Source organism: Hyperolius riggenbachi, chromosome 1, assembly GCF_040937935.1.
Source record: "Hyperolius riggenbachi isolate aHypRig1 chromosome 1, aHypRig1.pri, whole genome shotgun sequence".
Taxonomy (NCBI): domain Eukaryota; kingdom Metazoa; phylum Chordata; class Amphibia; order Anura; family Hyperoliidae; genus Hyperolius; species Hyperolius riggenbachi.
The window spans coordinates 674733234-674745808 of NC_090646.1; positions in this window are offsets into that span (position 1 = coordinate 674733234).

A 12575-nucleotide genomic window follows, 5' to 3' on the forward strand; every position below is an offset into this window, starting at 1 on the left:
AGGCATAACCCTTCTTGTCTCCTTCTTTGCTTCTCAGTGGCGGACAACCTAGCTCGACCTAACTGCATAGGCTCATCCGGGCACTGAGAGGTACTGGGCATTGTGTGAGCCGTAGGTCTGGGTGCTACTCGTGTCTTGCCCTGGTGACGATATCTGATCCTGCGATCGACCCGTATGGCTAAAGCAATTTCCTCCTCTAAAGTTCTAGGATCAGAATGGCTGGCAAGGGCATCATTAACAGCATCTGACAACCCCAATAGAAACTGATCCAAGAGGGATGCCTGATCCCACCTAGTAGAGATAGACCACCGTCTAAATTCTACCACGTATTCCTCTGCGGAATGATGCCCCTGACGGAGGTCTCTCAATTTGCGGACTGCAGTTGCCGCAATATCCGGATTGCATATATGATTGCCATAGCATCAAAAAAAGTTCTCGACTGAAGACAAGGCCTCATGCTCTGGAGGTAACCCACAGGCCCATGTCTGAGCGTCTCCCTGCAGCAGTGTCTTAATGAGAGCTATTCTCTGAGAAACTGAGCCTGAAGCCACCGGCCTCACCTCAAAGTAAGACTGACATTGATTACGGAAATTACTGAAGTCAGCCCAGGACCCAGAAAATCTCTCAGGGAGAGGCATTTTGGGCTCTACCAGCACTTGCATGCGTAGTGCTTGTTGAACCAGCCGTGCAGGCAGAATTGCCCGGACGGACTCTGTCAACTGGTTCAGTTTTTCTTTTTGAGCAGTCACAGTGTTACCTAACTGCTCAATGGCCGTAGCCAAGGCCTGAACCTGCTGACGCAAATCCTCCATAACAATTTTATAGGTCTGTTGTAATGTGACGACTGTCAGATAGTGACGCCTACCTGACAGTCTGACAGAGTCCTGGGTGCCGTGAATGCGTGTGGCACCAAAGGAGTCGAGATAGTCTAAAGCCAGCCAAGGTCAAACTGGGAATCAGATGTCTGACAGGCCAGTGGGTGAGACAGAAGTTGGTGGTGGCGGAGAAGGCAGTCAAATGGCCTGCAGGCAGAGAGGCTGTGTGGGGACAGACTTAGTCTTGGGGCAGGCAGTCACACGGCGTGCAGGCAAAGATGCTGTGTGTGGGGACTGACTTAGTCTTTGGACAGGCAGTCACATGGCGTGCAAGCAGAGCTGCTGTGTGGGGACTGACTTAGTCTTGTAGCAGGCAGTCACACGGCATGCAGGCAGAGATGCTCTATGTGGGGACTGACTTAGTCTTCAGGCAGGCAGTAGCCCTCCGGCAGTGGTGCTCACCGCCAGGTCGTGATCACGCTTACGCGTGGATTCACGACCATTTTGACGCATTCCGCCTCGGACACGAAAATCCGTGAATAGATTTTCAACCACGAAAATCTACTTCGGCTTTGTGTGAATGCGGACAGAAATCCGCATTCACGCTCGTGAAACCCGGGGCTGAAGTCGTGGTTTGCGGAAATGCGTCAAACTATGCGGAAGTGACACATTGCAGGCCAATCAGAGTGCCCCAGCCAGGCCCTAGCAACCAATCACAGGAGGGGAGCTATGCCCTCCCCTCCTGAATATAAAGCGGCGGCCATGATGGAAAAGCTCTGTCCTTGCTACTAGACTGTGGTGCTGAGAGGATTATCTCCAGGCCATTGTTGTTTGAGCAAGTGCATTTATTGTGTTAAAAACAAAGCGTTTTTTTTGCTAACACTGCTCTTATACTGTACACAGTTAGCTAGTCAGTGAGTGATTGCTGTAGTTAGTTGTAGTCAGTGTAGTGTAGTGGGAGTGTGGGAGTCTAGTGATTATTTAACTGTGTGTAGTGCTGTGCAGGCAGGTTCAGTGCTGCAGTGTAGTGGGAGTGGGGATTATCTGTGTGTAGAGTGCAGGCAGGCAGGTTAGTGCAGCTGCAGTGTTCACTTGTATATTCCAGTGACAGTTATACACTTGTACTATTTGCAGGCAGCCAGTCACACCGCCGCCACTCTCTGCCAGCGCTGTTCATTCATTCTGTCAGTGACCTTGTGCCGTGCCCAGTGCCCACTGCTCGCTCGCTCGCTGGCATATGAGCATCTCATTACACAGTGTGACATCCTTGTGTGCCCACTGCATCCTTCAGTGACCTAGTTGTATATCCAGTGCCCACTGCTGTGCCCACTGCATCCTTCAGTGACCTTGTACTGTGGCCACTGCATCCTTCAGTGACCTAGTTGTATATCCAGTTCCCACTGCTGTGCCCACTGCATCCTTCAGTGACCTTGTACTGTGGCCACTGCATCCTTCAGTGACCTAGTTGTATATCCAGTGCCCACTGCTGTGCCCACTGCATCCTTCAGTGACCTTGTACTATGCCCACTGCATCCTTCAGTGACCTTGTGCTGTGCCCACTGCATCCTTCAGTGACCTTGTACTGTGCCCACTGCATCCTTCAGTGACCTAGTTGTATATCCAGTGCCCACTGCTGTGCCCACTGCATCCTTCAGTGACCTTGTACTGTGGCCACTGCATCCTTCAGTGACCTAGTTGTAAATCCAGTGCACACTGCTGTGCCCACTGCACCCTTCAGTGACCTTGTACTGTGCCCACTGCATCCTTCAGTGACCTTGTACTGTGCCCACTGCATCCTTCAGTGACCTTGTACTGTGCCCACTGCATCCTTCAGTGACCTAGTTGTATATCCAGTGCCCACTGCTGTGCCCACTGCATCCTTCAGTGACCTTGTACTGTGCCCACTGCATCCTTCAGTGACCTTGTACTGTGCCCACTGCATCCTTCAGTGACCTTGTACTGTGCCCACTGCATCCTTCAGTGACCTAGTTGTATATCCAGTGCCCACTGCTGTGCCCACTGCATCCTTCAGTGACCTTGTACTGTGCCCACTGCATCCTTCAGTGACCTTGTACTGTGCCCACTGCATCCTTCAGTGACCTTGTACTGTGCCCACTGCATCCTTCAGTGACCTAGTTGTATATCCAGTGCCCACTGCTGTGCCCACTGCATCCTTCAGTGACCTTGTACTGTGCCCACTGCATCCTTCAGTGACCTTGTACTGTGCCCACTGCATCCTTCAGTGACCTTGTACTGTGCCCACTGCATCCTTCAGTGACCTAGTTGTATATCCAGTGCCCACTGCTGTGCCCACTGCATCCTTCAGTGACCTTGTACTGTGGCCACTGCATCCTTCAGTGACCTAGTTGTATATCCAGTGCCCACTGCTGTGCCCACTGCATCCTTCAGTGACCTTGCACTGTGCCCACTGCATCCTTCAGTGACCTTGTACTGTGCCCACTGCATCCTTCAGTGACCTTGTACTGTGCCCACTGCATCCTTCAGTGACCTAGTTGTATATCCAGTGCCCACTGCTGTGCCCACTGCATCCTTCAGTGACCTTGTACTGTGCCCACTGCATCCTTCAGTGACCTTGTACTGTGCCCACTGCATCCTTCAGTGACCTTGTACTGTGCCCACTGCATCCTTCAGTGACCTAGTTGTATATCCAGTGCCCACTGCTGTGCCCACTGCATCCTTCAGTGACCTTATACTGTGGCCACTGCATCCTTCAGTGACCTAGTTGTATATCCAGTGCCCACTGCTGTGCCCACTGCATCCTTCAGTGACCTTGTACTGTGCCCACTGCATCCTTCAGTGACCTTGTACTGTGCCCACTGCATCCTTCAGTGACCTTGTTGTATATCCAGTGCCCACTGCTGTGCCCACTTCATCCTTCAGTGACCTTGTACTGTGGCCACTGCATCCTTCAGTGACCTAGTTGTATATCCAGTGCCCACTGCTGTGCCCACTGCATCCTTCAGTGACCTTGTACTGTGGCCACTGCATCCTTCAGTGACCTTGTGCTGTGCCCACTGCATCCTTCAGTGACCTTGTACTGTGCCCACTGCATCCAGTGATTCATTACTAGCAACATGTCTGGCAGGGTACGTGGTCGTGATGCAGCAGAAAAGGGGGCAGCAAAGCCTGGGCCGAGTCAGCGGACGCCATTGTCCAAATATTTAAAAGTTTCTGGTCCCCGTGTGGTGGTTGAGCAAATGGAACCTGACGTACTCATGGACATCATGACTTCCTCCCAGACCTCTACTGTGAGCACCACTCCGAGCAGTAGCAGCAGCAGCCAACATCCCACACTTGTTGTGATATCCACCCCAGCACCCACTGGTCAGCAGCCCTCCCAGGATGACAGCGTTCTGTCCCTCAGTCCGGCATCTGGGAACCTGCTGATGCAAGAAGCACAGGACTTACTGGGGACTGATGTGGCAGAGATTGAGATCGGGCCACAATCACAAGCGTTGTTGAGTTCTGGTGATGAAGAAGAGGGGTCTGTGTCTGGGGATGTAGGGACAGAAGAGGAGGCGGGGGAGTCAGAGGAAGAGCTGGATTATGATGATGCTGCTGATGATGACGTTGTGGACCCTAACTATGTGCAGCCTGCTGAGTCCGTGGAAGAATGGTCAGAGCAGGATGACGAGTCACCTCGGCCTAGGCAAGGATATCGCCATATGTCAGGCAGGGGCATCGGCAGCAGTGGGCGTGGAGGAAGTAGACAGGACACTGCTTCAGCCGGCACCACCACCATGCAACCCCCGGCAACTACTACCACACATTGCTCCGCTGCACCCTCTGCTAGTGGGGGCCGCAGTAAATTAAAGTCACCAGTGTGGGATTGCTTTGAGGAATGTACTGATGACAAAAGGTATGCGGTGTGCAGGTTATGCAGCAAAAGATTGAGCCGTGGGAAACGTCTGAGCAAGATGGGTACCTCATCCCTCCAGGGCAACCTGAGAAGCCGCCACTGCCGCGAGTATGCGGACTTTAAGAGGAAGCAGGCACTGCTGGCAGGGGTTCCTGAGAGCAGAAGGCCCACCAGCGCAGCAGCATCCTCCCTCCCTCAGGGTCGTGAATCCCCCACAGCAGCAGCAGTAGTAGCACGCAAGCGCTCTTCCACCTCGGCTGCTCAGGACACAGACATTGAGGCTGGCAGCCAGTGTTCGTCTCTCTCCTCTGTCTCCCCTGCATCCCAGCGTCGTCAGACCCTGCTGAGCGACACCTTTCAGGGTCTGACCAAGCCTCTGCCTCCAAGCCACAGGCGGATCCGCAAACTAAATGGCTTGCTGGCCCGGGCCATGGCATCACAGCTGCTTCCCTACTCCCTGGTGAAGGAGGGGAGCGCCATGCGGACACTGCTCCAATTTGGCATCCCCGAGTGGCAAGTCCCCAGTCGCCACTATTTCAGCAGGAGCGCGATCCCAGCACTCCACAAGTTTGCGGTGGAAAACGTGGCCCGTTCCCTGGACTACTCTGTGGGCAAGCGGGTCCACGTGACCATGGACTCGTGGAGTAGCAGATTTGGGACAGGTCGCTACCTGTCCTTTACGGCCCACTGGGTGACACTGATGGAAGGGAGGGAGGACAAGAGCGCATCAGCCCAGCTAGTGGTGCCACCACGCGGGATCAGGGGGGATGCAGAAGGGTCCTGTCACGACACTCCCTCAGCACCCGGAAAGCAAGCCCGCCTCGGCAGCAGCAGCGCCAAGCCTCGGCACTGCCAAGCCCTTTTAAAATTGGTGACCCTGGGGAAGGAGAGGCTTACGGCCACCAACGTCCTGGCCGCCCTCTTGAAGCAGGAGCGGAGGTGGCTGACCCCCAGAGGCCTGGAAGTGGGGTATGTGGCAGCCGATAACGGGGCCAACCTGGTGGCAGCAGTGCAGCAGGGAAACCTCCAGCACATCCCCTGCTTGGCCCACGTGCTCAATCTTGTGGTGCAGCGCTTCTTGCGCACCTACCAGGGGATGAGCGAGCTGCTGCAGGATGCCCGGGCGGTGGTACGCTTTTTCTGCCTGTCAGCCACTGCCTCTGCACTCTTGTCCACCTTACAGCAGCAGTATGGAAGGCCACAACACCGGATGATCATCGACATGCAAGTTCGCTGGAATTCGACTCTGGCCATGTTGGAGCGGCTGTGTCAGCACAGGCTGGCTCTTAGGGCCTACATGCTAGACCCAAGTGTCCCCAGCAACCAGCAAGTCCCCATGATTACTGCCACTCAGTGGACACTGATGCAGCAAGTATGCCTGGTGCTGAGTCCCTTCCTGGAGGCAACCAAGATGGTCAGTGAGGAGCGGGCCTCTGTGTGCCAGTGGGTGCCCTTGGTTTGTCTACTGGAGCAGGCAATGGACAATTTAATTGAGCGTGGGGATGAAGCCCTGAGGCAGTTGGAAGAACAGGAGCAGATGGCAGCACAGTCCAGCTCAGAGGAGGGCTCACAGCAGGTAGTGGAAGAGTTGGAGGTCCCTAACCTGAATGAGGAGGAGGAGGAGGAGCAGAGTGCAGCAGGCGTTGTACGTGGATGGCGGTTTGAGGAGGACAACGACATGGCACAGGAAGAGGACAGGCATGCGTTATGGGACAATGGCGAGGACGAGGAAGATCTTGCTGGCAGGGCCCACTTGTTTCCCATGGCTGTGCACATGTTGCGCTGCCTTCGCAGGGACCCCCGGGTGATCCAGATGCGTTCAAGGGAGGACATCTGGATTACCTTGATGCTTGATCCCCGTCTGAAGGGGAAGCTGGGAGACTTAATGACGCCATCCACCACCGAGCAACGCACAAGGGAGTTGAAGGAGGCCCTTGTGCGCAGACTACTGGAAGCATTCCCCCAGCATTCCACCCCCACTGTAACTGCTCTGCCAAGCCAGCAAGAGGTGCCTGCCATTGCCACTAGCAGCACAACAACAACCACCAGCAGCAGCAGCAGCAACTGGCGCCCCGGAGACCTGAAGAGCCTAAGCAAGAGCCTGTATGCAGTGCAGCAGCCCAGAACAGAGGTGCCCGCCACAGCATCCACCACCAACCAGCACAAGCAACGACTGACCACCATGGTGTCTGACTATATGGGGTCATCCAGCGGGCTCAATGACACCGACAGCCCCGTGGACCCCTTGGAGTACTGGGTCAAGAGACTGGACATCTGGAGCGAGCTTTCCCAGTATGCCCTGGAACTCCTATCCTGCCCTCCTTCCAGTGTCCTCTCAGAGAGATGCTTTAGTGCGGCCGGTGGCGTGGTCACAGAGAAGCGCTCTCGGCTCTCCCACGCCTCTGTGGACAAACTCACCTTCCTGAAAATCAACCAGGCTTGGGTGGAAGGTGAGTTCCTGGCCCCTATTGTCGGACACAGGGGGACATGAAGTGGCTGCTGCATGTGCTGTTGTTAACTATGCCTGCCTTTATAAAGACATTTACTACCTGCCTAGTGCCTACCTTGGTTAATTTTTTGGTGTTATGGTACTACTACCAGTAAGTTGCCATGGTCCTCCTTCTGAGCTGCTGAACTGACCGCCCGCTTTGTCCTCCTGACTCAGTCGCTACTACACTCTGCGTTCACACTGCCCGGGTCGCCGGGTGCATTTAATTTTTTGGCCAGCACTATGACGCTGTGCTACTACTACTGTGCTGCTGCTGCTGACTGACCGCCCGCTTTGTCCTCCTGACTCAGTCGCTACTACACTCTGCGTTCACACTGCCCGGGTCGCCGGGTGCATTTAATTTTTTGGCCAGCACTATGACGCTGTGCTACTACTACTGTGCTGCTGCTGCTGAACTGACCGCCCGCTTTGTCCTCCTGACTCAGTCGCTACTACACTCTGCGTTCACACTGCCCGGGTCGCCGGGTGCATTTAATTTTTTGGCCAGCACTATGACGCTGTGCTACTACTACTGTGCTGCTGCTGCTGAACTGACCGCCCGCTTTGTCCTCCTGACTCAGTCGCTACTACACTCTGCGTTCACACTGCCCGGGTCGCCGGGTGCATTTAATTTTTTGGCCAGCACTATGACGCTGTGCTACTACTACTGTGCTGCTGCTGCTGAACTGACCGCCCGCTTTGTCCTCCTGACTCAGTCGCTACTACACTCTGTGTTCACACTGCCCGGGTCGCCGGGTGCATTTAATTTTTTGGCCAGCACTATGACGCTGTGCTACTACTACTGTGCTGCTGCTGCTGAACTGACCGCCTGCTTTGTCCTCCTGACTCAGTCGCTACTACACTCTGCGTTCACACTGCCCGGGTCGCCGGGTGCATTTAATTTTTTGGCCAGCACTATGACGCTGTGCTACTACTACTGTGCTGCTGCTGCTGAACTGACCGCCCGCTTTGTCCTCCTGACTCAGTCGCTACTACACTCTGCGTTCACACTGCCCGGGTCGCCGGGTGCATTTAATTTTTTGGCCAGCACTATGACGCTGTGCTGCTACTACTACCACCAGTATGTTGCCGTGGTCCTTCTGTGCTGCTGAACTGACCGCCCGCATAGTCCTTCTCCTGACTCAGTCGCTACCACCACTGCACTCTGCGTTCACACTGCCCGTGTCCACTGACAACTCTGCTGCGATGTCATTGCTAATTGCTGAAAAAAAAAAAATTACAAAAACCTCTCTGGAGCCTTTTTGCCGTCAGCCACTCATCCTCCTCCAGCGGTACCTTCGCCGCCAAGTGCCATTGGAACTCGCCTTCACCTCTTTGACTGCTTAACGCGTATATCCCTTTTTAAAACCACTTATTACCAATTAATAGCCCCATTTAAAGTGTTGATTTCACTTTAAAATCCATTTTCTCTAGAAAAAATTTTTTGGGGGGAATTTTTTATGTTGAAGTTATGTTGACCCTTATCACCTCGATAATCCATGCTATTTGGGGGACTGTAGCATGTATGGGGGCTTTGTTATTAACGTTAAAAGAAAATCCGCCTCCGGGCGTGAATCCGCGCGTGATTACGCCATTCACGGGAAAAAATCCGCGTGGTTGCGTGGACGCGGACGAAAATCCGCATGCGGCGGGGCCGAATGCGGATTTTTTTTTGCAACCACGCGGATTTCCGAATTCGTGGATGAGGCACATCCGAGCATCCCTGCCCTCCGGAATCCATGCCTCATTCATTTTGATAAAGGTGAGGTACTGAACACTTTTGTGACCCAGACGACTTCTCTTCTCAGTTACAATGCCTCCAGTTGCGCTGAAGGTCCTTTCTGACAGGTTTGATTATTGGATAAATCACAAATATTTTCCCTCATTTAGGGGATAAAACTTAACATTTATTAATTACATCTAAAAATAGTTAAAGTTACTGTCAAAAGTTAGTTACTGCAAAAGAAGTTGATAAGTAGTTTTTAGTATATGTAGAGTAAATCTCAACTACTTCAACTTACTATTCACATTAATAACTCAATACACAAACCCCCCACCATAACTTAACTACCCAACATGTTTCACTTCCTAGTTGGAAGCTTTTTCAAGGGAAAAAGTGCAGTGCATAAGTGCGTATAGTGCCAAGGTGCATTGTAAAGTCATTAAAATCAAAGCATTATATAAGTAACATAGCGTATAGGCCTCTGACAGTAGACTAAACGACATGGCTGGCAAACCTTCCTTTTATACTGACCAGGAATCACATGGGGTGGGGGTGGAGTCCATGCTTGTTACCACCCACCAGATCCCCACTCATAATTGGTCCAGATACCTGTCAGTCACTCATAAACCAATCAATGAGTGACCCCATAGAGTCCCATGATGTCCTAAACAGTGTCCTGGATTGAAAATATGGCCAAACTGATCAGCTTTACCCTCTCTCCAATACTCAATACATCACCCCTCAGAAAATCGCCGCAAGTCTCCTTGTCCAAATATATGAAAAAGCCCAAAAACCTCAAAGCCGATAAATCTCGCTCTCCATTGGTTACTCAAGGTCAGGTGGCTGTCCCACCTGCCGTCCAATTGGAGACAGCCTTTGCATTCAAATCAAAAAACAAGGCTTGTATTGGTGCAGAGCTGCCTAGCTAATAAGCAGCAGCCCTCGCCACCTAGACATGCCCACATCCATACCAATAGGTCGCCATCGCGGAAGGAGGTTACCATCTTCCGTAAACAAGTACGCATACAACGCGGCCTCAAACACACGGCCTCTTACACGATAGGTCCCATTGCGGAGGGGGTGTAAGCAACCGTACACATGTACGCATATGATGCGGACAAAGAGGTCGTCCCCGCTTGAAGTAACCTCGCCCACTCTCCCTACGATAGGATACACCGCGCAGGGGGGGGGAGGTATGTCAAAAATGTAAACAATCCACCCATTTTTCTAGCGATGATCCAAGCTAGAAAAGTCAAAACCTTTATTTAAAAGTGGTAATTAGGTGACCAAAATGGGGCAAATTTAGACCAACTTCATGAAGCCAAATGGCTGGGTGGCATGGTCTTCATGCTAAATATACCTTCTATAAAAGATTCTGTGTCCCTCCCTGTACTAATCGCCTTATTGCAGGTCTTAAAATGATATATTTTCCCCTACCATATATGTAGGTTTTAGCCTTTTGGCTTCATGAAGTTGGTCTTAATTTGCCCCATTTTGGTCACCTAATTACCACTTTTAAATAAAGGTTTTGCCTTTTTTTTTGACAGTAACTTTAACTATTTTTAGATGTAATTAATAAATGTTAAGTTTTATCCCCTAAATGAGGGAAAATATTTGTGATTTGTCTGAGAAATCAGGTTCTGTGTTGATTTACAGGTTTGATTATTGCACAACAGTTTGAATAAGCATTTTTTTTTATCTATACATTTTTATCTATACATTTAAAGCCTACGCTATTCACACCTGCTTTTCCTGAGAAATTAATCACTTCTGTAGAAATAACCATTTGTATCTTTCTTGCTTAACTATGTCACAAGTCTAAGCATGTATTTGTTTTACAGACACATTAAACAGACAGCTCACAGTATTATGTGCTGGTATCCACTTTTGACAGTAACTTTAACTATTTTTAGATGTAATTAATAAATGCTAAGTTTTATCCCCTAAATGAGGGAAAATATTTGTGAGAAATCAGGTTCTGTGTTGGTTTACAGGTTTGATTATTGCACAACAGTTTGAATAAGCATTCTTTTTTTTATCTATACATTTGTATCTATACATTTAAAGCCTACGCCAGCCTTTCTCAACCTTTTTACCTTGGAGGAACCCTGTAAATAACTTTTGGATCTCAAGGAACCCCTGCAAACAATTTTTTGGTCTCGAGGAACCCCTACATTTATTTTTCAGGAGGCATGGTCTTTAAATAGGTTAGGCTGCTAATTTCACTATCTCCTATTACACTGCCACTCATTATACTGTCTCCTGACCCCCCAATTTAGTGCTTCTTGTTACAGTACCACCTATTATAGTGTGCTCTATTATACTTCCCCCACGATGGGGTAAAATGCCAAGGAACCCCTGCAGAGTCCTCAAGGAACCCTGGGGTTCCAGGGAATCCTGGTTGAGAAAGCCTGGCCTACGCTATTCACACCTGCTTTTCCTGAGAAATTAATCACTTCTGTAGAAATAACCATTTGTCTCTTTCTTGCTTAACTATGTCACAAGTCTACGTATGTATTTGTTTTACAGACACATTAACCACCCTAGCGTTCTGGACGAGCTGAGCTCGTCCAAGAAAAAGTTGCTGCTAGTGTTTAGGACGAGCTCAGCTCGTCCAGCGCTGTCCCCACTCACCGCTGTGCAGCACGTGATTTCAGCCGCCTCCTCTGTGCTGCTGCGGCTGCTGCGGGGCTCCCTCTCCCTCCTGCTGGGCTCTGATCGCTGTCCAAGGCTCCCCAGGCTCCCCCGATCCTCCGGTCCCCGCTCCCCTCTTCTCTCCGCAAGCCTACGGAGATCCGGCAGCAGTCAGGGAAGATGGCGTAGCCCAGCCACTTCCTCTGACGTCGGCTCCTGCGCCCCCTAGTGTCCGTCGCGGCGACTGCATCATTGGATTACATAGGGAAACAAACTCTATGTAATCCAATCATGCTACTGTATTTCAAAAAGTTGTTTGCACAAACACAAACACCTGTCAGCTCTCAATAAAAGCCCTGAACAGTTACTGGCTCTCCCTCTTTCAGAGTCCCCAGCGTCCAGTGTTAGTCTGTTTTCAGCTATCATCTGTGATTTCTGTGCGATTTCTGTGCGATTACTGCTTTTTTCCAGCCTTAGCTTCGTTCATATTACTGTCAGATTGCGTATTGCTTTCCGTCTTTTTCAAGACGCTGTGATCCCTGTGCGTTTGCTTTTGCTGTTTTTTTTTTTTTTTTTTGTCGCTGCTCGTGACCCCGTACCCTGCTTGGGGTCATGGCCTCGTCCTCCCGGAGGCGTGTGCGTGACGAGGAGTTGTTGGATGTCCTCGAGGCAAGCGACAGCGAAGACGAGCTCCTAGAGGAATCGACAGACAGCGAGGTTCCCGGTAACCTGTCTTCGGAGACGGAGACCAGTGATGAGGAAGCCGAGGAGCCAGTGACGGTCGCACGCACCTGGTGTGAGCTGGGGAGCCCCACTCAAGCTCCGCCACCCAGGTTCCCCTTCACAGGGGCACCCGGGCAGAAGATCGCGTGCGACGAGAGTCCGCTGTCCTTTCTGGAGCTCTTCCTGACTGATGACGTCATCCGCAAGATCGTTGAGGAGACGAATCGCTATGCAGCGCAACATCAGCAGGGATCTTCTCTACCCAGGTTCTCGCGGAGCAGGAAGTGGGAACCTGTGACCACCAACGACATC